Source organism: Phalangium opilio, unplaced genomic scaffold, assembly GCF_054372755.1.
Source record: "Phalangium opilio isolate 3A_F unplaced genomic scaffold, DU_Popi_V2 ptg001170l_1, whole genome shotgun sequence".
NCBI lineage: Eukaryota > Metazoa > Arthropoda > Arachnida > Opiliones > Phalangiidae > Phalangium > Phalangium opilio.
The window spans coordinates 9,394,956-9,414,432 of NW_028324255.1; the positions used below are offsets into that span (position 1 = coordinate 9,394,956).

General features: G+C 38.6%; 60 non-coding genes across 60 annotated transcripts; all 60 read left to right on the forward strand.

Moving 5' to 3' along the window:
* Window positions 1–566: 566 nt before the first annotated feature.
* Window positions 567–639, forward strand: TRNAK-UUU (transfer RNA lysine (anticodon UUU)). Its single transcript has one exon. It is a non-coding gene; the product is annotated as a tRNA-Lys (tRNA).
* A 287-nt stretch (window positions 640–926) lies between these two features.
* TRNAK-UUU (transfer RNA lysine (anticodon UUU)) lies at window positions 927–999 on the forward strand. The gene has a single exon. It is a non-coding gene; the product is annotated as a tRNA-Lys (tRNA).
* A 107-nt stretch (window positions 1,000–1,106) lies between these two features.
* Window positions 1,107–1,179, forward strand: TRNAK-UUU (transfer RNA lysine (anticodon UUU)). Its single transcript has one exon. It is a non-coding gene; the product is annotated as a tRNA-Lys (tRNA).
* Window positions 1,180–2,367: 1,188 nt separating this feature from the next.
* Window positions 2,368–2,440, forward strand: TRNAK-UUU (transfer RNA lysine (anticodon UUU)). The gene has a single exon. It is a non-coding gene; the product is annotated as a tRNA-Lys (tRNA).
* A 287-nt stretch (window positions 2,441–2,727) lies between these two features.
* On the forward strand, window positions 2,728–2,800 carry TRNAK-UUU (transfer RNA lysine (anticodon UUU)). The gene has a single exon. It is a non-coding gene; the product is annotated as a tRNA-Lys (tRNA).
* A 107-nt stretch (window positions 2,801–2,907) lies between these two features.
* Window positions 2,908–2,980, forward strand: TRNAK-UUU (transfer RNA lysine (anticodon UUU)). The gene has a single exon. It is a non-coding gene; the product is annotated as a tRNA-Lys (tRNA).
* Window positions 2,981–3,264: 284 nt separating this feature from the next.
* TRNAK-UUU (transfer RNA lysine (anticodon UUU)) lies at window positions 3,265–3,337 on the forward strand. Its single transcript has one exon. It is a non-coding gene; the product is annotated as a tRNA-Lys (tRNA).
* Window positions 3,338–4,890: 1,553 nt separating this feature from the next.
* TRNAK-UUU (transfer RNA lysine (anticodon UUU)) lies at window positions 4,891–4,963 on the forward strand. The gene has a single exon. It is a non-coding gene; the product is annotated as a tRNA-Lys (tRNA).
* Window positions 4,964–5,250: 287 nt separating this feature from the next.
* Window positions 5,251–5,323, forward strand: TRNAK-UUU (transfer RNA lysine (anticodon UUU)). The gene has a single exon. It is a non-coding gene; the product is annotated as a tRNA-Lys (tRNA).
* A 107-nt stretch (window positions 5,324–5,430) lies between these two features.
* Window positions 5,431–5,503, forward strand: TRNAK-UUU (transfer RNA lysine (anticodon UUU)). The gene has a single exon. It is a non-coding gene; the product is annotated as a tRNA-Lys (tRNA).
* Window positions 5,504–5,787: 284 nt separating this feature from the next.
* Window positions 5,788–5,860, forward strand: TRNAK-UUU (transfer RNA lysine (anticodon UUU)). The gene has a single exon. It is a non-coding gene; the product is annotated as a tRNA-Lys (tRNA).
* A 1,726-nt stretch (window positions 5,861–7,586) lies between these two features.
* TRNAK-UUU (transfer RNA lysine (anticodon UUU)) lies at window positions 7,587–7,659 on the forward strand. The gene has a single exon. It is a non-coding gene; the product is annotated as a tRNA-Lys (tRNA).
* Window positions 7,660–7,946: 287 nt separating this feature from the next.
* TRNAK-UUU (transfer RNA lysine (anticodon UUU)) lies at window positions 7,947–8,019 on the forward strand. The gene has a single exon. It is a non-coding gene; the product is annotated as a tRNA-Lys (tRNA).
* Window positions 8,020–8,126: 107 nt separating this feature from the next.
* On the forward strand, window positions 8,127–8,199 carry TRNAK-UUU (transfer RNA lysine (anticodon UUU)). Its single transcript has one exon. It is a non-coding gene; the product is annotated as a tRNA-Lys (tRNA).
* Window positions 8,200–8,483: 284 nt separating this feature from the next.
* On the forward strand, window positions 8,484–8,556 carry TRNAK-UUU (transfer RNA lysine (anticodon UUU)). Its single transcript has one exon. It is a non-coding gene; the product is annotated as a tRNA-Lys (tRNA).
* Window positions 8,557–8,841: 285 nt separating this feature from the next.
* On the forward strand, window positions 8,842–8,914 carry TRNAK-UUU (transfer RNA lysine (anticodon UUU)). The gene has a single exon. It is a non-coding gene; the product is annotated as a tRNA-Lys (tRNA).
* Window positions 8,915–10,095: 1,181 nt separating this feature from the next.
* TRNAK-UUU (transfer RNA lysine (anticodon UUU)) lies at window positions 10,096–10,168 on the forward strand. The gene has a single exon. It is a non-coding gene; the product is annotated as a tRNA-Lys (tRNA).
* Window positions 10,169–10,455: 287 nt separating this feature from the next.
* On the forward strand, window positions 10,456–10,528 carry TRNAK-UUU (transfer RNA lysine (anticodon UUU)). The gene has a single exon. It is a non-coding gene; the product is annotated as a tRNA-Lys (tRNA).
* Window positions 10,529–10,635: 107 nt separating this feature from the next.
* TRNAK-UUU (transfer RNA lysine (anticodon UUU)) lies at window positions 10,636–10,708 on the forward strand. The gene has a single exon. It is a non-coding gene; the product is annotated as a tRNA-Lys (tRNA).
* A 284-nt stretch (window positions 10,709–10,992) lies between these two features.
* Window positions 10,993–11,065, forward strand: TRNAK-UUU (transfer RNA lysine (anticodon UUU)). Its single transcript has one exon. It is a non-coding gene; the product is annotated as a tRNA-Lys (tRNA).
* Window positions 11,066–11,350: 285 nt separating this feature from the next.
* On the forward strand, window positions 11,351–11,423 carry TRNAK-UUU (transfer RNA lysine (anticodon UUU)). The gene has a single exon. It is a non-coding gene; the product is annotated as a tRNA-Lys (tRNA).
* Window positions 11,424–11,530: 107 nt separating this feature from the next.
* Window positions 11,531–11,603, forward strand: TRNAK-UUU (transfer RNA lysine (anticodon UUU)). Its single transcript has one exon. It is a non-coding gene; the product is annotated as a tRNA-Lys (tRNA).
* A 107-nt stretch (window positions 11,604–11,710) lies between these two features.
* TRNAK-UUU (transfer RNA lysine (anticodon UUU)) lies at window positions 11,711–11,783 on the forward strand. The gene has a single exon. It is a non-coding gene; the product is annotated as a tRNA-Lys (tRNA).
* A 107-nt stretch (window positions 11,784–11,890) lies between these two features.
* Window positions 11,891–11,963, forward strand: TRNAK-UUU (transfer RNA lysine (anticodon UUU)). The gene has a single exon. It is a non-coding gene; the product is annotated as a tRNA-Lys (tRNA).
* A 463-nt stretch (window positions 11,964–12,426) lies between these two features.
* TRNAK-UUU (transfer RNA lysine (anticodon UUU)) lies at window positions 12,427–12,499 on the forward strand. The gene has a single exon. It is a non-coding gene; the product is annotated as a tRNA-Lys (tRNA).
* Window positions 12,500–12,606: 107 nt separating this feature from the next.
* Window positions 12,607–12,679, forward strand: TRNAK-UUU (transfer RNA lysine (anticodon UUU)). Its single transcript has one exon. It is a non-coding gene; the product is annotated as a tRNA-Lys (tRNA).
* Window positions 12,680–12,786: 107 nt separating this feature from the next.
* On the forward strand, window positions 12,787–12,859 carry TRNAK-UUU (transfer RNA lysine (anticodon UUU)). The gene has a single exon. It is a non-coding gene; the product is annotated as a tRNA-Lys (tRNA).
* Window positions 12,860–12,966: 107 nt separating this feature from the next.
* Window positions 12,967–13,039, forward strand: TRNAK-UUU (transfer RNA lysine (anticodon UUU)). Its single transcript has one exon. It is a non-coding gene; the product is annotated as a tRNA-Lys (tRNA).
* A 107-nt stretch (window positions 13,040–13,146) lies between these two features.
* On the forward strand, window positions 13,147–13,219 carry TRNAK-UUU (transfer RNA lysine (anticodon UUU)). The gene has a single exon. It is a non-coding gene; the product is annotated as a tRNA-Lys (tRNA).
* Window positions 13,220–13,326: 107 nt separating this feature from the next.
* Window positions 13,327–13,399, forward strand: TRNAK-UUU (transfer RNA lysine (anticodon UUU)). Its single transcript has one exon. It is a non-coding gene; the product is annotated as a tRNA-Lys (tRNA).
* Window positions 13,400–13,506: 107 nt separating this feature from the next.
* TRNAK-UUU (transfer RNA lysine (anticodon UUU)) lies at window positions 13,507–13,579 on the forward strand. The gene has a single exon. It is a non-coding gene; the product is annotated as a tRNA-Lys (tRNA).
* Window positions 13,580–13,686: 107 nt separating this feature from the next.
* TRNAK-UUU (transfer RNA lysine (anticodon UUU)) lies at window positions 13,687–13,759 on the forward strand. The gene has a single exon. It is a non-coding gene; the product is annotated as a tRNA-Lys (tRNA).
* A 107-nt stretch (window positions 13,760–13,866) lies between these two features.
* Window positions 13,867–13,939, forward strand: TRNAK-UUU (transfer RNA lysine (anticodon UUU)). The gene has a single exon. It is a non-coding gene; the product is annotated as a tRNA-Lys (tRNA).
* A 107-nt stretch (window positions 13,940–14,046) lies between these two features.
* TRNAK-UUU (transfer RNA lysine (anticodon UUU)) lies at window positions 14,047–14,119 on the forward strand. The gene has a single exon. It is a non-coding gene; the product is annotated as a tRNA-Lys (tRNA).
* A 107-nt stretch (window positions 14,120–14,226) lies between these two features.
* TRNAK-UUU (transfer RNA lysine (anticodon UUU)) lies at window positions 14,227–14,299 on the forward strand. Its single transcript has one exon. It is a non-coding gene; the product is annotated as a tRNA-Lys (tRNA).
* Window positions 14,300–14,406: 107 nt separating this feature from the next.
* On the forward strand, window positions 14,407–14,479 carry TRNAK-UUU (transfer RNA lysine (anticodon UUU)). The gene has a single exon. It is a non-coding gene; the product is annotated as a tRNA-Lys (tRNA).
* A 107-nt stretch (window positions 14,480–14,586) lies between these two features.
* Window positions 14,587–14,659, forward strand: TRNAK-UUU (transfer RNA lysine (anticodon UUU)). Its single transcript has one exon. It is a non-coding gene; the product is annotated as a tRNA-Lys (tRNA).
* A 107-nt stretch (window positions 14,660–14,766) lies between these two features.
* TRNAK-UUU (transfer RNA lysine (anticodon UUU)) lies at window positions 14,767–14,839 on the forward strand. Its single transcript has one exon. It is a non-coding gene; the product is annotated as a tRNA-Lys (tRNA).
* Window positions 14,840–14,946: 107 nt separating this feature from the next.
* Window positions 14,947–15,019, forward strand: TRNAK-UUU (transfer RNA lysine (anticodon UUU)). Its single transcript has one exon. It is a non-coding gene; the product is annotated as a tRNA-Lys (tRNA).
* Window positions 15,020–15,126: 107 nt separating this feature from the next.
* On the forward strand, window positions 15,127–15,199 carry TRNAK-UUU (transfer RNA lysine (anticodon UUU)). The gene has a single exon. It is a non-coding gene; the product is annotated as a tRNA-Lys (tRNA).
* Window positions 15,200–15,306: 107 nt separating this feature from the next.
* On the forward strand, window positions 15,307–15,379 carry TRNAK-UUU (transfer RNA lysine (anticodon UUU)). The gene has a single exon. It is a non-coding gene; the product is annotated as a tRNA-Lys (tRNA).
* Window positions 15,380–15,486: 107 nt separating this feature from the next.
* On the forward strand, window positions 15,487–15,559 carry TRNAK-UUU (transfer RNA lysine (anticodon UUU)). The gene has a single exon. It is a non-coding gene; the product is annotated as a tRNA-Lys (tRNA).
* Window positions 15,560–15,666: 107 nt separating this feature from the next.
* Window positions 15,667–15,739, forward strand: TRNAK-UUU (transfer RNA lysine (anticodon UUU)). The gene has a single exon. It is a non-coding gene; the product is annotated as a tRNA-Lys (tRNA).
* Window positions 15,740–15,846: 107 nt separating this feature from the next.
* TRNAK-UUU (transfer RNA lysine (anticodon UUU)) lies at window positions 15,847–15,919 on the forward strand. Its single transcript has one exon. It is a non-coding gene; the product is annotated as a tRNA-Lys (tRNA).
* Window positions 15,920–16,026: 107 nt separating this feature from the next.
* Window positions 16,027–16,099, forward strand: TRNAK-UUU (transfer RNA lysine (anticodon UUU)). The gene has a single exon. It is a non-coding gene; the product is annotated as a tRNA-Lys (tRNA).
* A 107-nt stretch (window positions 16,100–16,206) lies between these two features.
* TRNAK-UUU (transfer RNA lysine (anticodon UUU)) lies at window positions 16,207–16,279 on the forward strand. The gene has a single exon. It is a non-coding gene; the product is annotated as a tRNA-Lys (tRNA).
* Window positions 16,280–16,564: 285 nt separating this feature from the next.
* Window positions 16,565–16,637, forward strand: TRNAK-UUU (transfer RNA lysine (anticodon UUU)). Its single transcript has one exon. It is a non-coding gene; the product is annotated as a tRNA-Lys (tRNA).
* A 107-nt stretch (window positions 16,638–16,744) lies between these two features.
* TRNAK-UUU (transfer RNA lysine (anticodon UUU)) lies at window positions 16,745–16,817 on the forward strand. The gene has a single exon. It is a non-coding gene; the product is annotated as a tRNA-Lys (tRNA).
* A 107-nt stretch (window positions 16,818–16,924) lies between these two features.
* TRNAK-UUU (transfer RNA lysine (anticodon UUU)) lies at window positions 16,925–16,997 on the forward strand. Its single transcript has one exon. It is a non-coding gene; the product is annotated as a tRNA-Lys (tRNA).
* Window positions 16,998–17,104: 107 nt separating this feature from the next.
* On the forward strand, window positions 17,105–17,177 carry TRNAK-UUU (transfer RNA lysine (anticodon UUU)). The gene has a single exon. It is a non-coding gene; the product is annotated as a tRNA-Lys (tRNA).
* Window positions 17,178–17,284: 107 nt separating this feature from the next.
* TRNAK-UUU (transfer RNA lysine (anticodon UUU)) lies at window positions 17,285–17,357 on the forward strand. The gene has a single exon. It is a non-coding gene; the product is annotated as a tRNA-Lys (tRNA).
* Window positions 17,358–17,464: 107 nt separating this feature from the next.
* TRNAK-UUU (transfer RNA lysine (anticodon UUU)) lies at window positions 17,465–17,537 on the forward strand. Its single transcript has one exon. It is a non-coding gene; the product is annotated as a tRNA-Lys (tRNA).
* Window positions 17,538–17,644: 107 nt separating this feature from the next.
* TRNAK-UUU (transfer RNA lysine (anticodon UUU)) lies at window positions 17,645–17,717 on the forward strand. The gene has a single exon. It is a non-coding gene; the product is annotated as a tRNA-Lys (tRNA).
* Window positions 17,718–18,004: 287 nt separating this feature from the next.
* Window positions 18,005–18,077, forward strand: TRNAK-UUU (transfer RNA lysine (anticodon UUU)). The gene has a single exon. It is a non-coding gene; the product is annotated as a tRNA-Lys (tRNA).
* Window positions 18,078–18,184: 107 nt separating this feature from the next.
* TRNAK-UUU (transfer RNA lysine (anticodon UUU)) lies at window positions 18,185–18,257 on the forward strand. The gene has a single exon. It is a non-coding gene; the product is annotated as a tRNA-Lys (tRNA).
* Window positions 18,258–18,364: 107 nt separating this feature from the next.
* TRNAK-UUU (transfer RNA lysine (anticodon UUU)) lies at window positions 18,365–18,437 on the forward strand. The gene has a single exon. It is a non-coding gene; the product is annotated as a tRNA-Lys (tRNA).
* Window positions 18,438–18,724: 287 nt separating this feature from the next.
* TRNAK-UUU (transfer RNA lysine (anticodon UUU)) lies at window positions 18,725–18,797 on the forward strand. Its single transcript has one exon. It is a non-coding gene; the product is annotated as a tRNA-Lys (tRNA).
* A 107-nt stretch (window positions 18,798–18,904) lies between these two features.
* TRNAK-UUU (transfer RNA lysine (anticodon UUU)) lies at window positions 18,905–18,977 on the forward strand. Its single transcript has one exon. It is a non-coding gene; the product is annotated as a tRNA-Lys (tRNA).
* Window positions 18,978–19,084: 107 nt separating this feature from the next.
* On the forward strand, window positions 19,085–19,157 carry TRNAK-UUU (transfer RNA lysine (anticodon UUU)). The gene has a single exon. It is a non-coding gene; the product is annotated as a tRNA-Lys (tRNA).
* Window positions 19,158–19,264: 107 nt separating this feature from the next.
* On the forward strand, window positions 19,265–19,337 carry TRNAK-UUU (transfer RNA lysine (anticodon UUU)). Its single transcript has one exon. It is a non-coding gene; the product is annotated as a tRNA-Lys (tRNA).
* The last annotated feature ends 140 nt before the right edge of the window (window positions 19,338–19,477 follow it).

Here is a 19,477-nt window from a genome sequence, read left to right on the forward strand (position 1 = left end):
CCAATTATTACGGGAGTTCATTTCGTTTCAGCTCGTATAGCTCAGTCGGTAGAGCGTTAGGCTTCAAACCACGGTCCAGGGTTCGACTCCTTGTTCGGGCGACTCTGTTTTTATAGAATCATCAATAATTTAAACTTCAGATCATTTAATTTCCAGTAAAATTATTGAAATTCTTATCCCATTTATTACGGGAGTTCACCTCGCTTGAGCCCGGATAGCTCAGTCGGTAGAGCGTTAGGCTTCAAACCACGGTCCAGGGTTCGACTCCTTGTTCGGGTGACTGTGTTTTTGAAGAATCATCAATAATTTAAACTTCAGATCATTTAATTTCCAGTAAAATTATTGAAATTCTAATCCCAATTATTACGGGAGTTCAATTCGTTTCAGCCCGGATAGCTCAGTCGGTAGAGCGTTAAGCTTTTAACCTAACGGTCCAGGGTTCGAGTACCTGTTCGGGCCATTCTGTTTTTGAAGAATCATCAATAATTTAAACTTCAGATCATTTAATTTCCAGTAAAATTATTGAAATTCTAATCCCAATTATTACGGGAGTTCATTTCGTTTCAGCCCGGATAGCTCAGTCGGTAGAGCGTTAGGCTTTTAACCTAACGGTCCAGGGTTCGAGTCCCTCTTCGGGCGACTCTGTTTTTAAAGAATCGTCAATAATTTAAACTTCAGATCATTTCACTTTCAATAAATTTATGTAAATTCTAATTCCAATTATTACGTGAGTTCACCTCGCTTGAGCCCGGATAGCTCAGTCGGTAGAGCGTTAAGCTTTTAACCTAACGGTCCAGGGTTCGAGTACCAGTTCGGGCCATTATGTTTTTGAAGAATCATCAATAATTTAAACTTAAGATCATTTCACTTTCAATAAATTTATGTAAATTCTAATTCCAATTATTAAGTGAGTTCACCTCGCTTGAGCCCGGATAGCTCAGTCGGTAGAGCGTTAGGCTTTTAACCTAACGGTCCAGGGTTCGAGTCCCTGTTCGGGCGACTCTGTTTTTGAAGAATCATCAATAATTTAAACTTCAGATCATTTAATTTCCAGTAAAATTATTGAAATTCTTATTCCAATTATTACGGGAGTTCACCTCGCTTGAGCCCGGATAGCTCAGTCGGTAGAGCGTTAGACTTTTAACCTAACGGTCCAGGGTTCGAGTCCCTGTTCGGGCGACTGTGTTTTTTAAGAATCATCAATAATTTAAACTTCAGATCATTTAATTTCCAGTAAAATTATTGAAATTCTAATCCCAATTATTACGGGAGTTCATTTCGTTTCATTCGTTTCAGCTCGTATAGCTCAGTCGGTAGAGCGTTAGGCTTCAAACCACGGTCCAGGGTTCGACTCCTTGTTCGGGCGACTCTGTTTTTATAGAATCATCAATAATTTAAACTTCAGATCATTTAATTTCCAGTAAAATTATTGAAATTCTTATCCCATTTATTACGGGAGTTCACCTCGCTTGAGCCCGGATAGCTCAGTCGGTAGAGCGTTAGGCTTCAAACCACGGTCCAGGGTTCGACTCCTTGTTCGGGTGACTGTGTTTTTGAAGAATCATCAATAATTTAAACTTCAGATCATTTAATTTCCAGTAAAATTATTGAAATTCTAATCCCAATTATTACGGGAGTTCAATTCGTTTCAGCCCGGATAGCTCAGTCGGTAGAGCGTTAAGCTTTTAACCTAACGGTCCAGGGTTCGAGTACCTGTTCGGGCCATTCTGTTTTTGAAGAATCATCAAAAATTTAAACTTCAGATCATTTCACTTTCAATAAATTTATGTAAACTCTAATTCCAATTATTACGGGATTTACCTTCGTTTGAGACAGGATAGCTCAGTCGGTAGAGCGTTAGGCTTTTAACCTAACGTTCCAGAGTTCGAGTCCCTGTTCGGGAGACTCTGTTTTTGAAGAATCATCAATAATTTAAACTTCAGATCATTTAATTTCCAGTAAAATTATTGAAATTCTAATCCCAATTATTACGGGAGTTCATTTCGTTTCAGCTCGGATAGCTCAGACGGTAGAGCGTTAGGCTTCAAACCACGCTCCAGGGTTCGACTCCTTGTTCGGGCGACTCTGTTTTTAAAGAATCATCAATAATTTAAACTTCAGATCATTTAATTTCCAGTAAAATTATTGAAATTCTAATCCCAATTATTACGGGAGTTCATTTCGTTTCAGCTCGGATAGCTCAGTCGGTAGAGCGTTAGGCTTCAAACCACGGTCCAGGGTTCGACTCCTTGTTCGGGCGACTCTTTTTTTAAAGAATCATCAATAATTTAAACTTCAGATCATTTAATTTCCAGTAAAATTATTGAAATTCTAATCCCAATTATTACGGGAGTTCATTTCGTTTCAGCCCGGATAGCTCAGTCGGTAGAGCGTTAGGCTTTTAACCTAACGGTCCAGGGTTCGAGTCCCTCTTCGGGCGACTCTGTTTTTAAAGAATCGTCAATAATTTAAACTTCAGATCATTTCACTTTCAATAAATTTATGTAAATTCTAATTCCAATTATTACGTGAGTTCACCTCGCTTGAGCCCGGATAGCTCAGTCGGTAGAGCGTTAAGCTTTTAACCTAACGGTCCAGGGTTCGAGTACCAGTTCGGGCCATTATGTTTTTGAAGAATCATCAATAATTTAAACTTAAGATCATTTCACTTTCAATAAATTTATGTAAATTCTAATTCCAATTATTAAGTGAGTTCACCTCGCTTGAGCCCGGATAGCTCAGTCGGTAGAGCGTTAGGCTTTTAACCTAACGGTCCAGGGTTCGAGTCCCTGTTCGGGCGACTCTGTTTTTGAAGAATCATCAATAATTTAAACTTCAGATCATTTAATTTCCAGTAAAATTATTGAAATTCTTATTCCAATTATTACGGGAGTTCACCTCGCTTGAGCCCGGATAGCTCAGTCGGTAGAGCGTTAGACTTTTAACCTAACGGTCCAGGGTTCGAGTCCCTGTTCGGGCGACTGTGTTTTTGAAGAATCATCAATAATTTAAACTTCAGATCATTTAATTTCCAGTAAAATTATTGAAATTCTAATCCCAATTATTACGGGAGTTCATTTCGTTTCAGCTCGGATAGCTCAGTCGGTAGAGCGTTAGGCTTCAAACCACGGTCCAGGGTTCGACTCCTTGTTCGGGCCATTCTGTTTTTGAAGAATCATCAATAATTTAAACTTCAGATAATTTAATTTCCAGTAAAATATTGAAATTCTTATTCCATTTATTACGGGAGTTCACCTCGCTTGAGCCCGGATAGCTCAGTCGGTAGAGCGTTAGGCTTTTAACCTAACGGTGCAGGGTTCGAGTCCCTGTTCGGGCGACTGTGTTTTTGAAGAATCATCAATAATTTAAACTTCAGATCATTTAATTTCCAGTAAAATTATTGAAATTCTAATCCCAATTATTACGGGAGTTCATTTCGTTTCATTCGTTTCAGCTCGTATAGCTCAGTCGGTAGAGCGTTAGGCTTCAAACCACGGTCCAGGGTTCGACTCCTTGTTCGGGCGACTCTGTTTTTATAGAATCATCAATAATTTAAACTTCAGATCATTTAATTTCCAGTAAAATTATTGAAATTCTTATCCCATTTATTACGGGAGTTCACCTCGCTTGAGCCCGGATAGCTCAGTCGGTAGAGCGTTAGGCTTCAAACCACGGTCCAGGGTTCGACTCCTTGTTCTGGTGACTGTGTTTTTGAAGAATCATCAATAATTTAAACTTCATATCATTTAATTTCCAGTAAAATTATTGAAATTCTAATCCCAATTATTACGGGAGTTCATTTCGTTTCATTCGTTTCAGCTCGTATAGCTCAGTCGGTAGAGCGTTAGGCTTCAAACCACGGTCCAGGGTTCGACTCCTTGTTCGGGCGACTCTGTTTTTATAGAATCATCAATAATTTAAACTTCAGATCATTTAATTTCCAGTAAAATTATTGAAATTCTTATCCCATTTATTACGGGAGTTCACCTCGCTTGAGCCCGGATAGCTCAGTCGGTAGAGCGTTAGGCTTCAAACCACGGTCCAGGGTTCGACTCCTTGTTCGGGTGACTGTGTTTTTGAAGAATCATCAATAATTTAAACTTCAGATCATTTAATTTCCAGTAAAATTATTGAAATTCTAATCCCAATTATTACGGGAGTTCAATTCGTTTCAGCCCGGATAGCTCAGTCGGTAGAGCGTTAAGCTTTTAACCTAACGGTCCAGGGTTCGAGTACCTGTTCGGGCCATTCTGTTTTTGAAGAATCATCAAAAATTTAAACTTCAGATCATTTCACTTTCAATAAATTTATGTAAACTCTAATTCCAATTATTACGGGATTTACCTTCGTTTGAGACAGGATAGCTCAGTCGGTAGAGCGTTAGGCTTTTAACCTAACGTTCCAGAGTTCGAGTCCCTGTTCGGGAGACTCTGTTTTTGAAGAATCATCAATAATTTAAACTTCAGATCATTTAATTTCCAGTAAAATTATTGAAATTCTAATCCCAATTATTACGGGAGTTCATTTCGTTTCAGCTCGGATAGCTCAGACGGTAGAGCGTTAGGCTTCAAACCACGCTCCAGGGTTCGACTCCTTGTTCGGGCGACTCTGTTTTTAAAGAATCATCAATAATTTAAACTTCAGATCATTTAATTTCCAGTAAAATTATTGAAATTCTAATCCCAATTATTACGGGAGTTCATTTCGTTTCAGCTCGGATAGCTCAGTCGGTAGAGCGTTAGGCTTCAAACCACGGTCCAGGGTTCGACTCCTTGTTCGGGCGACTCTTTTTTTAAAGAATCATCAATAATTTAAACTTCAGATCATTTAATTTCCAGTAAAATTATTGAAATTCTAATCCCAATTATTACGGGAGTTCATTTCGTTTCAGCCCGGATAGCTCAGTCGGTAGAGCGTTAGGCTTTTAACCTAACGGTCCAGGGTTCGAGTCCCTCTTCGGGCGACTCTGTTTTTAAAGAATCGTCAATAATTTAAACTTCAGATCATTTCACTTTCAATAAATTTATGTAAATTCTAATTCCAATTATTACGTGAGTTCACCTCGCTTGAGCCCGGATAGCTCAGTCGGTAGAGCGTTAAGCTTTTAACCTAACGGTCCAGGGTTCGAGTACCAGTTCGGGCCATTATGTTTTTGAAGAATCATCAATAATTTAAACTTAAGATCATTTCACTTTCAATAAATTTATGTAAATTCTAATTCCAATTATTAAGTGAGTTCACCTCGCTTGAGCCCGGATAGCTCAGTCGGTAGAGCGTTAGGCTTTTAACCTAACGGTCCAGGGTTCGAGTCCCTGTTCGGGCGACTCTGTTTTTGAAGAATCATCAATAATTTAAACTTCAGATCATTTAATTTCCAGTAAAATTATTGAAATTCTTATTCCAATTATTACGGGAGTTCACCTCGCTTGAGCCCGGATAGCTCAGTCGGTAGAGCGTTAGACTTTTAACCTAACGGTCCAGGGTTCGAGTCCCTGTTCGGGCGACTGTGTTTTTGAAGAATCATCAATAATTTAAACTTCAGATCATTTAATTTCCAGTAAAATTATTGAAATTCTAATCCCAATTATTACGGGAGTTCATTTCGTTTCAGCTCGGATAGCTCAGTCGGTAGAGCGTTAGGCTTCAAACCACGGTCCAGGGTTCGACTCCTTGTTCGGGCCATTCTGTTTTTGAAGAATCATCAATAATTTAAACTTCAGATAATTTAATTTCCAGTAAAATATTGAAATTCTTATTCCATTTATTACGGGAGTTCACCTCGCTTGAGCCCGGATAGCTCAGTCGGTAGAGCGTTAGGCTTTTAACCTAACGGTGCAGGGTTCGAGTCCCTGTTCGGGCGACTGTGTTTTTGAAGAATCATCAATAATTTAAACTTCAGATCATTTAATTTCCAGTAAAATTATTGAAATTCTAATCCCAATTATTACGGGAGTTCATTTCGTTTCATTCGTTTCAGCTCGTATAGCTCAGTCGGTAGAGCGTTAGGCTTCAAACCACGGTCCAGGGTTCGACTCCTTGTTCGGGCGACTCTGTTTTTATAGAATCATCAATAATTTAAACTTCAGATCATTTAATTTCCAGTAAAATTATTGAAATTCTTATCCCATTTATTACGGGAGTTCACCTCGCTTGAGCCCGGATAGCTCAGTCGGTAGAGCGTTAGGCTTCAAACCACGGTCCAGGGTTCGACTCCTTGTTCGGGTGACTGTGTTTTTGAAGAATCATCAATAATTTAAACTTCAGATCATTTAATTTCCAGTAAAATTATTGAAATTCTAATCCCAATTATTACGGGAGTTCAATTCGTTTCAGCCCGGATAGCTCAGTCGGTAGAGCGTTAAGCTTTTAACCTAACGGTCCAGGGTTCGAGTACCTGTTCGGGCCATTCTGTTTTTGAAGAATCATCAAAAATTTAAACTTCAGATCATTTCACTTTCAATAAATTTATGTAAACTCTAATTCCAATTATTACGGGATTTACCTTCGTTTGAGACAGGATAGCTCAGTCGGTAGAGCGTTAGGCTTTTAACCTAACGTTCCAGAGTTCGAGTCCCTGTTCGGGAGACTCTGTTTTTGAAGAATCATCAATAATTTAAACTTCAGATCATTTAATTTCCAGTAAAATTATTGAAATTCTAATCCCAATTATTACTGGAGTTCATTTCGTTTCAGCTCGGATAGCTCAGACGGTAGAGCGTTAGGCTTCAAACCACGCTCCAGGGTTCGACTCCTTGTTCGGGCGACTCTGTTTTTAAAGAATCATCAATAATTTAAACTTCAGATCATTTAATTTCCAGTAAAATTATTGAAATTCTAATCCCAATTATTACGGGAGTTCAATTCGTTTCAGCCCGGATAGCTCAGTCGGTAGAGCGTTAAGCTTTTAACCTAACGGTCCAGGGTTCGAGTACCTGTTCGGGCCATTCTGTTTTTGAAGAATCATCAAAAATTTAAACTTCAGATCATTTCACTTTCAATAAATTTATGTAAACTCTAATTCCAATTATTACGGGATTTACCTTCGTTTGAGACAGGATAGCTCAGTCGGTAGAGCGTTAGGCTTTTAACCTAACGTTCCAGAGTTCGAGTCCCTGTTCGGGAGACTCTGTTTTTGAAGAATCATCAATAATTTAAACTTCAGATCATTTAATTTCCAGTAAAATTATTGAAATTCTAATCCCAATTATTACGGGAGTTCATTTCGTTTCAGCTCGGATAGCTCAGACGGTAGAGCGTTAGGCTTCAAACCACGCTCCAGGGTTCGACTCCTTGTTCGGGCGACTCTGTTTTTAAAGAATCATCAATAATTTAAACTTCAGATCATTTAATTTCCAGTAAAATTATTGAAATTCTAATCCCAATTATTACGGGAGTTCATTTCGTTTCAGCTCGGATAGCTCAGTCGGTAGAGCGTTAGGCTTCAAACCACGGTCCAGGGTTCGACTCCTTGTTCGGGCGACTCTTTTTTTAAAGAATCATCAATAATTTAAACTTCAGATCATTTAATTTCCAGTAAAATTATTGAAATTCTAATCCCAATTATTACGGGAGTTCATTTCGTTTCAGCCCGGATAGCTCAGTCGGTAGAGCGTTAGGCTTTTAACCTAACGGTCCAGGGTTCGAGTCCCTCTTCGGGCGACTCTGTTTTTAAAGAATCGTCAATAATTTAAACTTCAGATCATTTCACTTTCAATAAATTTATGTAAATTCTAATTCCAATTATTACGTGAGTTCACCTCGCTTGAGCCCGGATAGCTCAGTCGGTAGAGCGTTAAGCTTTTAACCTAACGGTCCAGGGTTCGAGTACCAGTTCGGGCCATTATGTTTTTGAAGAATCATCAATAATTTAAACTTAAGATCATTTCACTTTCAATAAATTTATGTAAATTCTAATTCCAATTATTAAGTGAGTTCACCTCGCTTGAGCCCGGATAGCTCAGTCGGTAGAGCGTTAGGCTTTTAACCTAACGGTCCAGGGTTCGAGTCCCTGTTCGGGCGACTCTGTTTTTGAAGAATCATCAATAATTTAAACTTCAGATCATTTAATTTCCAGTAAAATTATTGAAATTCTTATTCCAATTATTACGGGAGTTCACCTCGCTTGAGCCCGGATAGCTCAGTCGGTAGAGCGTTAGACTTTTAACCTAACGGTCCAGGGTTCGAGTCCCTGTTCGGGCGACTGTGTTTTTGAAGAATCATCAATAATTTAAACTTCAGATCATTTAATTTCCAGTAAAATTATTGAAATTCTAATCCCAATTATTACGGGAGTTCATTTCGTTTCAGCTCGGATAGCTCAGTCGGTAGAGCGTTAGGCTTCAAACCACGGTCCAGGGTTCGACTCCTTGTTCGGGCCATTCTGTTTTTGAAGAACAATCAATAATTTAAACTTCAGATAATTTAATTTCCAGTAAAATATTGAAATTCTTATTCCATTTATTACGGGAGTTCACCTCGCTTGAGCCCGGATAGCTCAGTCGGTAGAGCGTTAGGCTTTTAACCTAACGGTCCAGGGTTCGAGTCCCTGTTCGGGCGACTGTGTTTTTGAAGAATCATCAATAATTTAAACTTCAGATCATTTAATTTCCAGTAAAATTATTGAAATTCTAATCCCAATTATTACGGGAGTTCATTTCGTTTCAACTCGGATAGCTCAGACGGTAGAGCGTTAGGCTTCAAACCACGCTCCAGGGTTCGACTCCTTGTTCGGGCGACTCTTTTTTTAAAGAATCATCAATAATTTAAACTTCAGATCATTTAATTTCCAGTAAAATCATTGAAATTCTAATCCCAATTATTACGGGAGTTCATTTCGTTTCAGCCCGGATAGCTCAGTCGGTAGAGCGTTAGGCTTTTAACCTAACGGTCCAGGGTTCGAGTCCCTCTTCGGGCGACTCTGTTTTTAAAGAATCGTCAATAATTTAAACTTCAGATCATTTCACTTTCAATAAATTTATGTAAACTCTAATTCCAATTATTACGGGATTTACCTTCGTTTGAGACAGGATAGCTCAGTCGGTAGAGCGTTAGGCTTTTAACCTAACGTTCCAGAGTTCGAGTCCCTGTTCGGGAGACTCTGTTTTTGAAGAATCATCAATAATTTAAACTTCAGATCATTTAATTTCCAGTAAAATTATTGAAATTCTAATCCCAATTATTACGGGAGTTCATTTCGTTTCAGCTCGGATAGCTCAGACGGTAGAGCGTTAGGCTTCAAACCACGCTCCAGGGTTCGACTCCTTGTTCGGGCGACTCTGTTTTTAAAGAATCATCAATAATTTAAACTTCAGATCATTTAATTTCCAGTAAAATTATTGAAATTCTAATCCCAATTATTACGGGAGTTCAATTCGTTTCAGCCCGGATAGCTCAGTCGGTAGAGCGTTAAGTTTTTAACCTAACGGTCCAGGGTTCGAGTACCTGTTCGGGCCATTCTGTTTTTGAAGAATCATCAAAAATTTAAACTTCAGATCATTTCACTTTCAATAAATTTATGTAAACTCTAATTCCAATTATTACGGGATTTACCTTCGTTTGAGACAGGATAGCTCAGTCGGTAGAGCGTTAGGCTTTTAACCTAACGTTCCAGAGTTCGAGTCCCTGTTCGGGAGACTCTGTTTTTGAAGAATCATCAATAATTTAAACTTCAGATCATTTAATTTCCAGTAAAATTATTGAAATTCTAATCCCAATTATTACGGGAGTTCATTTCGTTTCAGCTCGGATAGCTCAGACGGTAGAGCGTTAGGCTTCAAACCACGCTCCAGGGTTCGACTCCTTGTTCGGGCGACTCTGTTTTTAAAGAATCATCAATAATTTAAACTTCAGATCATTTAATTTCCAGTAAAATTATTGAAATTCTAATCCCAATTATTACGGGAGTTCGTTTCGTTTCAGCTCGGATAGCTCAGTCGGTAGAGCGTTAGGCTTCAAACCACGGTCCAGGGTTCGACTCCTTGTTCGGGCGACTCTTTTTTTAAAGAATCATCAATAATTTAAACTTCAGATCATTTAATTTCCAGTAAAATTATTGAAATTCTAATCCCAATTATTACGGGAGTTCATTTCGTTTCAGCCCGGATAGCTCAGTCGGTAGAGCGTTAGGCTTTTAACCTAACGGTCCAGGGTTCGAGTACCTCTTCGGGCGACTCTGTTTTTAAAGAATCGTCAATAATTTAAACTTCAGATCATTTCACTTTCAATAAATTTATGTAAATTCTAATTCCAATTATTACGTGAGTTCACCTCGCTTGAGCCCGGATAGCTCAGTCGGTAGAGCGTTAAGCTTTTAACCTAACGGTCCAGGGTTCGAGTACCAGTTCGGGCCATTATGTTTTTGAAGAATCATCAATAATTTAAACTTAAGATCATTTCACTTTCAATAAATTTATGTAAATTCTAATTCCAATTATTAAGTGAGTTCACCTCGCTTGAGCCCGGATAGCTCAGTCGGTAGAGCGTTAGGCTTTTAACCTAACGGTCCAGGGTTCGAGTCCCTGTTCGGGCGACTCTGTTTTTGAAGAATCATCAATAATTTAAACTTCAGATCATTTAATTTCCAGTAAAATTATTGAAATTCTTATTCCAATTATTACGGGAGTTCACCTCGCTTGAGCCCGGATAGCTCAGTCGGTAGAGCGTTAGACTTTTAACCTAACGGTCCAGGGTTCGAGTCCCTGTTCGGGCGACTGTGTTTTTGAAGAATCATCAATAATTTAAACTTCAGATCATTTAATTTCCAGTAAAATTATTGAAATTCTAATCCCAATTATTACGGGAGTTCATTTCGTTTCAGCTCGGATAGCTCAGTCGGTAGAGCGTTAGGCTTCAAACCACGGTCCAGGGTTCGACTCCTTGTTCGGGCCATTCTGTTTTTGAAGAATCATCAATAATTTAAACTTCAGATAATTTAATTTCCAGTAAAATATTGAAATTCTTATTCCATTTATTACGGGAGTTCACCTCGCTTGAGCCCGGATAGCTCAGTCGGTAGAGCGTTAGGCTTTTAACCTAACGGTCCAGGGTTCGAGTCCCTGTTCGGGCGACTGTGTTTTTGAAGAATCATCAATAATTTAAACTTCAGATCATTTAATTTCCAGTAAAATTATTGAAATTCTAATCCCAATTATTACGGGAGTTCATTTCGTTTCAACTCGGATAGCTCAGACGGTAGAGCGTTAGGCTTCAAAACACGCTCCAGGGTTCGACTCCTTGTTCGGGCGACTCTTTTTTTAAAGAATCATCAATAATTTAAACTTCAGATCATTTAATTTCCAGTAAAATCATTGAAATTCTAATCCCAATTATTACGGGAGTTCATTTCGTTTCAGCCCGGATAGCTCAGTCGGTAGAGCGTTAGGCTTTTAACCTAACGGTCCAGGGTTCGAGTCCCTCTTCGGGCGACTCTGTTTTTAAAGAATCGTCAATAATTTAAACTTCAGATCATTTCACTTTCAATAAATTTATGTAAATTCTAATTCCAATTATTACGTGAGTTCACCTCGCTTGAGCCCGGATAGCTCAGTCGGTAGAGCGTTAGGCTTTTAACCTAACGGTCCAGGGTTCGAGTACCTGTTCGGGCCATTATGTTTTTGAAGAATCATCAATAATTTAAACTTAAGATCATTTCACTTTCAATAAATTTATGTAAATTCTAATTCCAATTATTAAGTGAGTTCACCTCGCTTGAGCCCGGATAGCTCAGTCGGTAGAGCGTTAGGCTTTTAACCTAACGGTCCAGGGTTCGAGTCCCTGTTCGGGCGACTCTGTTTTTGAAGAATCATCAATAATTTAAACTTCAGATCATTTAATTTCCAGTAAAATTATTGAAATTCTTATTCCATTTATTACGGGAGTTCACCTCGCTTGAGCCCGGATAGCTCAGTCGGTAGAGCGTTAGGCTTTTAACCTAACGGTCCAGGGTTCGAGTCCCTGTTCGGGCGACTGTGTTTTTGAAGAATCATAAATAATTTAAACTTCAGATCATTTAATTTCCAGTAAAATTATTGAAATTCTAATCCCAATTATTACGGGAGTTCATTTCGTTTCAGCTCGGATAGCTCAGACGGTAGAGCGTTAGGCTTCAAACCACGCTCCAGGGTTCGACTCCTTGTTCGGGCAACTCTTTTTTTAAAGAATCATCAATAATTTAAACTTCAGATCATTTAATTTCCAGTAAAATTATTGAAATTCTAATCCCAATTAATACGGGAGTTCATTTCGTTTCAGCTCGGATAGCTCAGTCGGTAGAGCGTTAGGCTTCAAACCACGGTCCAGGGTTCGACTCCTTGTTCGGGCGACTCTTTTTTTAAAAAACCATCAATAATTTAAACTTCAGATCATTTAATTTCCAGTAAAATTATTGAAATTCTAATCCCAATTATTACGGGAGTTCATTTCGTTTCAGCCCGGATAGCTCAGTCGGTAGAGCGTTAGGCTTTTAACCTAACGGTCCAGGGTTCGAGTCCCTCTTCGGGCGACTCTGTTTTTAAAGAATCGTCAATAATTTAAACTTCAGATCATTTCACTTTCAATAAATTTATGTAAATTCTAATTCCAATTATTAAGTGAGTTCACCTCGCTTGAGCCCGGATAGCTCAGTCGGTAGAGCGTTAGGCTTTTAACCTAACGGTCCAGGGTTCGAGTACCTGTTCGGGCCATTATGTTTTTGAAGAATCATCAATAATTTAAACTTAAGATTTATTCACTTTCAATAAATTTATGTAAATTCTAATTCCAATTATTAAATGAGTTCACCTCGCTTGAGCCCGGATAGCTCAGTCGGTAGAGCGTTTGGCTTTTAACCTAACGGTCCAGGGTTCGAGTCCCTGTTCGGGTGACTATATTTTTGAAGAATCATCAATAATTTAAACTTCAGATCATTTAATTTCCAGTAAAATTATTGAAATTCTTATTCCAATTATTACGGGAGTTCACCTTGCTTGAGCCCGGATAGCTCAGTCGGTAGAGCGTTAGGCTTTTAACCTAACGGTCCAGGGTTCGAGTCCCTGTTCGGGCGACTGTGTTTTTGAAGAATCATCAATAATTTAAACTTCAGATCATTTAATTTCCAGTAAAATTATTGAAATTCTAATCCCAATTATTACGGGAGTTCATTTCGTTTCAGCCCGGATAGCTCAGTCGGTAGAGCGTTAGGCTTTTAACCTAACGGTCCAGGGTTCGAGTACCTGTTCGGGCCATTATGTTTTTGAAGAATCATCAATAATTTAAACTTAAGATCATTTCACTTTCAATAAATTTATGTAAATTCTAATTCCAATTATTAAGTGAGTTCACCTCGCTTGAGCCCGGATAGCTCAGTCGGTAGAGCGTTAGGCTTTTAACCTAACGGTCCAGGGTTCGAGTACCTGTTCGGGCCATTATGTTTTTGAAGAATCATCAATAATTTAAACTTAAGATCATTTCACTTTCAATAAATTTATGTAAATTCTAATTCCAATTATTAAGTGAGTTCACCTCGCTTGAGCCCGGATAGCTCAGTCGGTAGAGCGTTAGGCTTTTAACCTAACGGTCCAGGGTTCGAGTCCCTGTTCGGGCGACTATGTTTTTGAAGAATAATCAATAATTTAAACTTCAGATCATTTAATTTCCAGTAAAATTATTGAAATTCTTATTCCAATTATTACGGGAGTTCACCTCGCTTGAGCCCGGTTAGCTCAGTCGGTAGAGCGTTAGGCTTTTAACCTAACGGTCCAGGGTTCGAGTCCCTGTTCGGGCGACTGTGTTTTTGAAGAATCATCAATAATTTAAACTTCAGATCATTTAATTTCCAGTAAAATTATTGAAATTCTAATCCCAATTATTACGGGAGTTCATTTCGTTTCAGCCCGGATAGCTCAGTCGGTAGAGCGTTAGGCTTTTAACCTAACGGTCCAGGGTTCGAGTCCCTGTTCGGGCGACTGTGTTTTTGAAGAATCATCAATAATTTAAACTTCAGATCATTTAATTTCCAGTAAAATTATTGAAATTCTAATTCCAATTATTAAGTGAGTTCACCTCGCTTGAGCCCGGATAGCTCAGTCGGTAGAGCGTTAGGCTTTTAACCTAACGGTCCAGGGTTCGAGTACCTGTTCGGGCCATTATGTTTTTGAAGAATCATCAATAATTTAAACTTAAGATCATTTCACTTTCAATAAATTTATGTAAATTCTAATTCCAATTATTAAGTGAGTTCACCTCGCTTGAGCCCGGATAGCTCAGTCGGTAGAGCGTTAGGCTTTTAACCTAACGGTCCAGGGTTCGAGTCCCTGTTCGGGCGACTATGTTTTTGAAGAATAATCAATAATTTAAACTTCAGATCATTTAATTTCCAGTAAAATTATTGAAATTCTTATTCCAATTATTACGGGAGTTCACCTCGCTTGAGCCCGGTTAGCTCAGTCGGTAGAGCGTTAGGCTTTTAACCTAACGGTCCAGGGTTCGAGTCCCTGTTCGGGCGACTGTGTTTTTGAAGAATCATCAATAATTTAAACTTCAGATCATTTAATTTCCAGTAAAATTATTGAAATTCTAATCCCAATTATTACGGGAGTTCATTTCGTTTCAGCCCGGATAGCTCAGTCGGTAGAGCGTTAGGCTTTTAACCTAACGGTCCAGGGTTCGAGTACCTGTTCGGGCCATTATGTTTTTGAAGAATCATCAATAATTTAAACTTAAGATCATTTCACTTTCAATAAATTTATGTAAATTCTAATTCCAATTATTAAGTGAGTTCACCTCGCTTGAGCCCGGATAGCTCAGTCGGTAGAGCGTTAGGCTTTTAACCTAACGGTCCAGGGTTCGAGTACCTGTTCGGGCCATTATGTTTTTGAAGAATCATCAATAATTTAAACTTAAGATTTATTCACTTTCAATAAATTTATGTAAATTCTAATTCCAATTATTAAATGAGTTCACCTCGCTTGAGCCCGGATAGCTCAGTCGGTAGAGCGTTAGGCTTTTAACCTAACGGTCCAGGGTTCGAGTCCCTGTTCGGGTGACTATATTTTTGAAGAATCATCAATAATTTAAACTTCAGATCATTTAATTTCCAGTAAAATTATTGAAATTCTTATTCCAATTATTACGGGAGTTCACCTTGCTTGAGCCCGGATAGCTCAGTCGGTAGAGCGTTAGGCTTTTAACCTAACGGTCCAGGGTTCGAGTCCCTGTTCGGGCGACTGTGTTTTTGAAGAATCATCAATAATTTAAACTTCAGATCATTTAATTTCCAGTAAAATTATTGAAATTCTAATCCCAATTATTACGGGAGTTCATTTCGTTTCAGCCCGGATAGCTCAGTCGGTAGAGCGTTAGGCTTTTAACCTAACGGTCCAGGGTTCGAGTACCTGTTCGGGCCATTATGTTTTTGAAGAATCATCAATAATTTAAACTTAAGATCATTTCACTTTCAATAAATTTATGTAAATTCTAATTCCAATTATTAAGTGAGTTCACCTCGCTTGAGCCCGGATAGCTCAGTCGGTAGAGCGTTAGGCTTTTAACCTAACGGTCCAGGGTTCGAGTACCTGTTCGGGCCATTATGTTTTTGAAGAATCATCAATAATTTAAACTTAAGATCATTTCACTTTCAATAAATTTATGTAAATTCTAATTCCAATTATTAAGTGAGTTCACCTCGCTTGAGCCCGGATAGCTCAGTCGGTAGAGCGTTAGGCTTTTAACCTAACGGTCCAGGGTTCGAGTCCCTGTTCGGGCGACTATGTTTTTGAAGAATAATCAATAATTTAAACTTCAGATCATTTAATTTCCAGTAAAATTATTGAAATTCTTATTCCAATTATTACGGGAGTTCACCTCGCTTGAGCCCGGTTAGCTCAGTCGGTAGAGCGTTAGGCTTTTAACCTAACGGTCCAGGGTTCGAGTCCCTGTTCGGGCGACTGTGTTTTTGAAGAATCATCAATAATTTAAACTTCAGATCATTTAATTTCCAGTAAAATTATTGAAATTCTAATCCCAATTATTACGGGAGTTCATTTCGTTTCAGCCCGGATAGCTCAGTCGGTAGAGCGTTAGACTTTTAACCTAACGGTCCAGGGTTCGAGTCCCTCTTCGGGCGACTCTGTTTTTAAAGAATCGTCAATAATTTAAACTTCAGATCATTTCACTTTCAATAAATTTATGTAAATTCTAATTCCAATTATTACGTGAGTTCACCTCGCTTGAGCCCGGATAGCTCAGTCGGTAGAGCGTTAGGCTTTTAACCTAACGGTCCAGGGTTCGATTCCCTGTTCGGGCGACTGTGTTTTTGAAGAATCATCAATAATTTGAACTTCAGATCATTTAATTTCCAGTAAAATTATTGAAATTCTAATCCCAATTATTACGGGAGTTCATTTCGTTTCAGCTCGGATAGCTCAGTCGGTAGAGCGTTAGGCTTCAAACCACGGTCCAGGGTTCGACTCCTTGTTCGGGCGACTGTGTTTTTGAAGAATCATCAATAATTTAAACTTCAGATCATTTAATTTCCAGTAAAATTATTGAAATTCTAATCCCAATTATTACGGGAGTTCATTTCGTTTCAGCCCGGATAGCTCAGTCGGTAGAGCGTTAGGCTTTTAACCTAACGGTCCAGGGTTCGAGTCCCTGTTCGGGCGACTCTGTTTTTAAAGAATCGTCAATAATTTAAACTTCAGATCATTTCACTTTCAGTAAATTTATGTAAATTCTAATTCCAATTATTACGTGAGTTCACCTCGCTTGAGCCCGGATAGCTCAGTCGGTAGAGCGTTAGGCTTTTAACCTAACGGTCCAGGGTTCGAGTACCTGTTCGGGCCATTATGTTTTTGAAGAATCATCAATAATTTAAACTTAAGATCATTTCACTTTCAATAAATTTATGTAAATTCTAATTCCAATTATTAAGTGAGTTCACCTCGCTTGAGCCCGGATAGCTCAGTCGGTAGAGCGTTAGGCTTTTAACCTAACGGTCCAGGGTTCGAGTACCTGTTCGGGCCATTATGTTTTTGAAGAATCATCAATAATTTAAACTTAAGATCATTTCACTTTCAATAAATTTATGTAAATTCTAATTCCAATTATTAAGTGAGTTCACCTCGCTTGAGCCCGGATAGCTCAGTCGGTAGAGCGTTAGGCTTTTAACCTAACGGTCCAGGGTTCGAGTCCCTGTTCGGGCGACTATGTTTTTGAAGAATAATCAATAATTTAAACTTCAGATCATTTAATTTCCAGTAAAATTATTGAAATTCTTATTCCAATTATTACGGGAGTTCACCTCGCTTGAGCCCGGATAGCTCAGTCGGTAGAGCGTTAGGCTTTTAACCTAACGGTCCAGGGTTCGAGTCCCTGTTCGGGCGACTGTGTTTTTGAAGAATCATCAATAATTTAAACTTCAGATCATTTAATTTCCAGTAAAATTATTGAAATTCTAATCCCAATTATTACGGGAGTTCATTTCGTTTCAGCCCGGATAGCTCAGTCGGTAGAGCGTTAGGCTTTTAACCTAACGGTCCAGGGTTCGAGTCCCTGTTCGGGCGACTCTGTTTTTAAAGAATCGTCAATAATTTAAACTTCAGATCATTTCACTTTCAGTAAATTTATGTAAATTCTAATTCCAATTATTACGTGAATTCACCTCGCTTGAGCCCGGATAGCTCAGTCGGTAGAGCGTTAGGCTTTTAACCTAACGGTCCAGGGTTCGAGTACCTGTTCGGGCCATTCTGTTTTTGAAGAATCATCAATAATTTAAAATTCAGATCATTTCACTTTCAATAAATTTATGTAAACTCTAATTCCAATTATTACGGGATTTAACTTCGTTTGAGGCAGGATAGCTCAGTCGGTAGAGCGTTAGGCTTTTAACTTAACGGTCCAGGGTTCGAGTCCCTGTTCGGGCGACTCTGTTTTTGAAGAATCATCAATAATTTAAACTTCAGATCATTTAATTTCCAGTAAAATTATTGAAATTCTTATTCCAATTATTACGGGAGTTCACCTCGCTTGAGCCCGGATAGCTCAGTCGGTAGAGCGTTAGGCTTTTAACCTAACGGTCCAGGGTTCGAGTCCCTGTTCGGGCGACTGTGTTTTTGAAGAATCATCAATAATTTAAACTTCAGATCATTTAATTTCCAGTAAAATTATTGAAATTCTAATCCCAATTATTACGGGAGTTCATTTCGTTTCAGCCCGGATAGCTCAGTCGGTAGAGCGTTAGGCTTTTAACCTAACGGTCCAGGGTTCGAGTCCCTGTTCGGGCGACTCTGTTTTTAAAGAATCGTCAATAATTTAAACTTCAGATCATTTCACTTTCAGTAAATTTATGTAAATTCTAATTCCAATTATTACGTGAATTCACCTCGCTTGAGCCCGGATAGCTCAGTCGGTAGAGCGTTAGGCTTTTAACCTAACGGTCCAGGGTTCGAGTACCTGTTCGGGCCATTCTGTTTTTGAAGAATCATCAATAATTTAAAATTCAGATCATTTCACTTTCAATAAATTTATGTAAACTCTAATTCCAATTATTACGGGATTTAACTTCGTTTGAGGCAGGATAGCTCAGTCGGTAGAGCGTTAGGCTTTTAACTTAACGGTCCAGGGTTCGAGTCCCTGTTCGGGCGACTCTGTTTTTGAAGAATCATCAATAATTTAAACTTCAGATCATTTAATTTCCAGTAAAATTATTGAAATTCTAATCCCAATTATTACGGGAGTTCATTTCGTTTCAGCCCGGATAGCTCAGTCGGTAGAGCGTTAGGCTTTTAACCTAAAGGTCCAGGGTTCGAGTCCCTGTTCGGGCGACTCTTTTTTTAAAAAACCATCAATAATTTTATCTTCAGATCATTTAATTTCCAGTAAAATTATTGAAATTCTAATCCCAATTATTACGGGAGTTCATTTCGTTTCAGCCCGGATAGCTCAGTCGGTAGAGCGTTAGGCTTTTAACCTAACGGTCCAGGGTTCGAGTCCCTCTTCGGGCGACTCTGTTTTTAAAGAATCGTCAATAATTTAAACTTCAGATCATTTCACTTTCAATAAATTTATGTAAATTCTAATTCCAATTATTAAATGAGTTCACCTCGCTTGAGCCCGGATAGCTCAGTCGGTAGAGCGTTAGGCTTTTAACCTAACGGTCCAGGGTTCGAGTCCCTGTTCGGGCGAGTATATTTTTGAAGAATCATCAATAATTTAAACTTCAGATCATTTAATTTCCAGTAAAATTATTGAAATTCTTATTCCAATTATTACGGGAGTTCACCTTGCTTGAGCCCGGATAGCTCAGTCGGTAGAGCGTTATGCTTTTAACCTAACGGTCCAGGGTTCGAGTCCCTGTTCGGGCGACTATGTTTTTGAAGAATAATCAATAATTTAAACTTCAGATCATTTCACTTTCAATAAATTTATGTAAATTCTAATTCCAATTATTACGGGATTTAACTTCGTTTGAGACAGGATAGCTCAGTCGGTAGAGCGTTAGGCT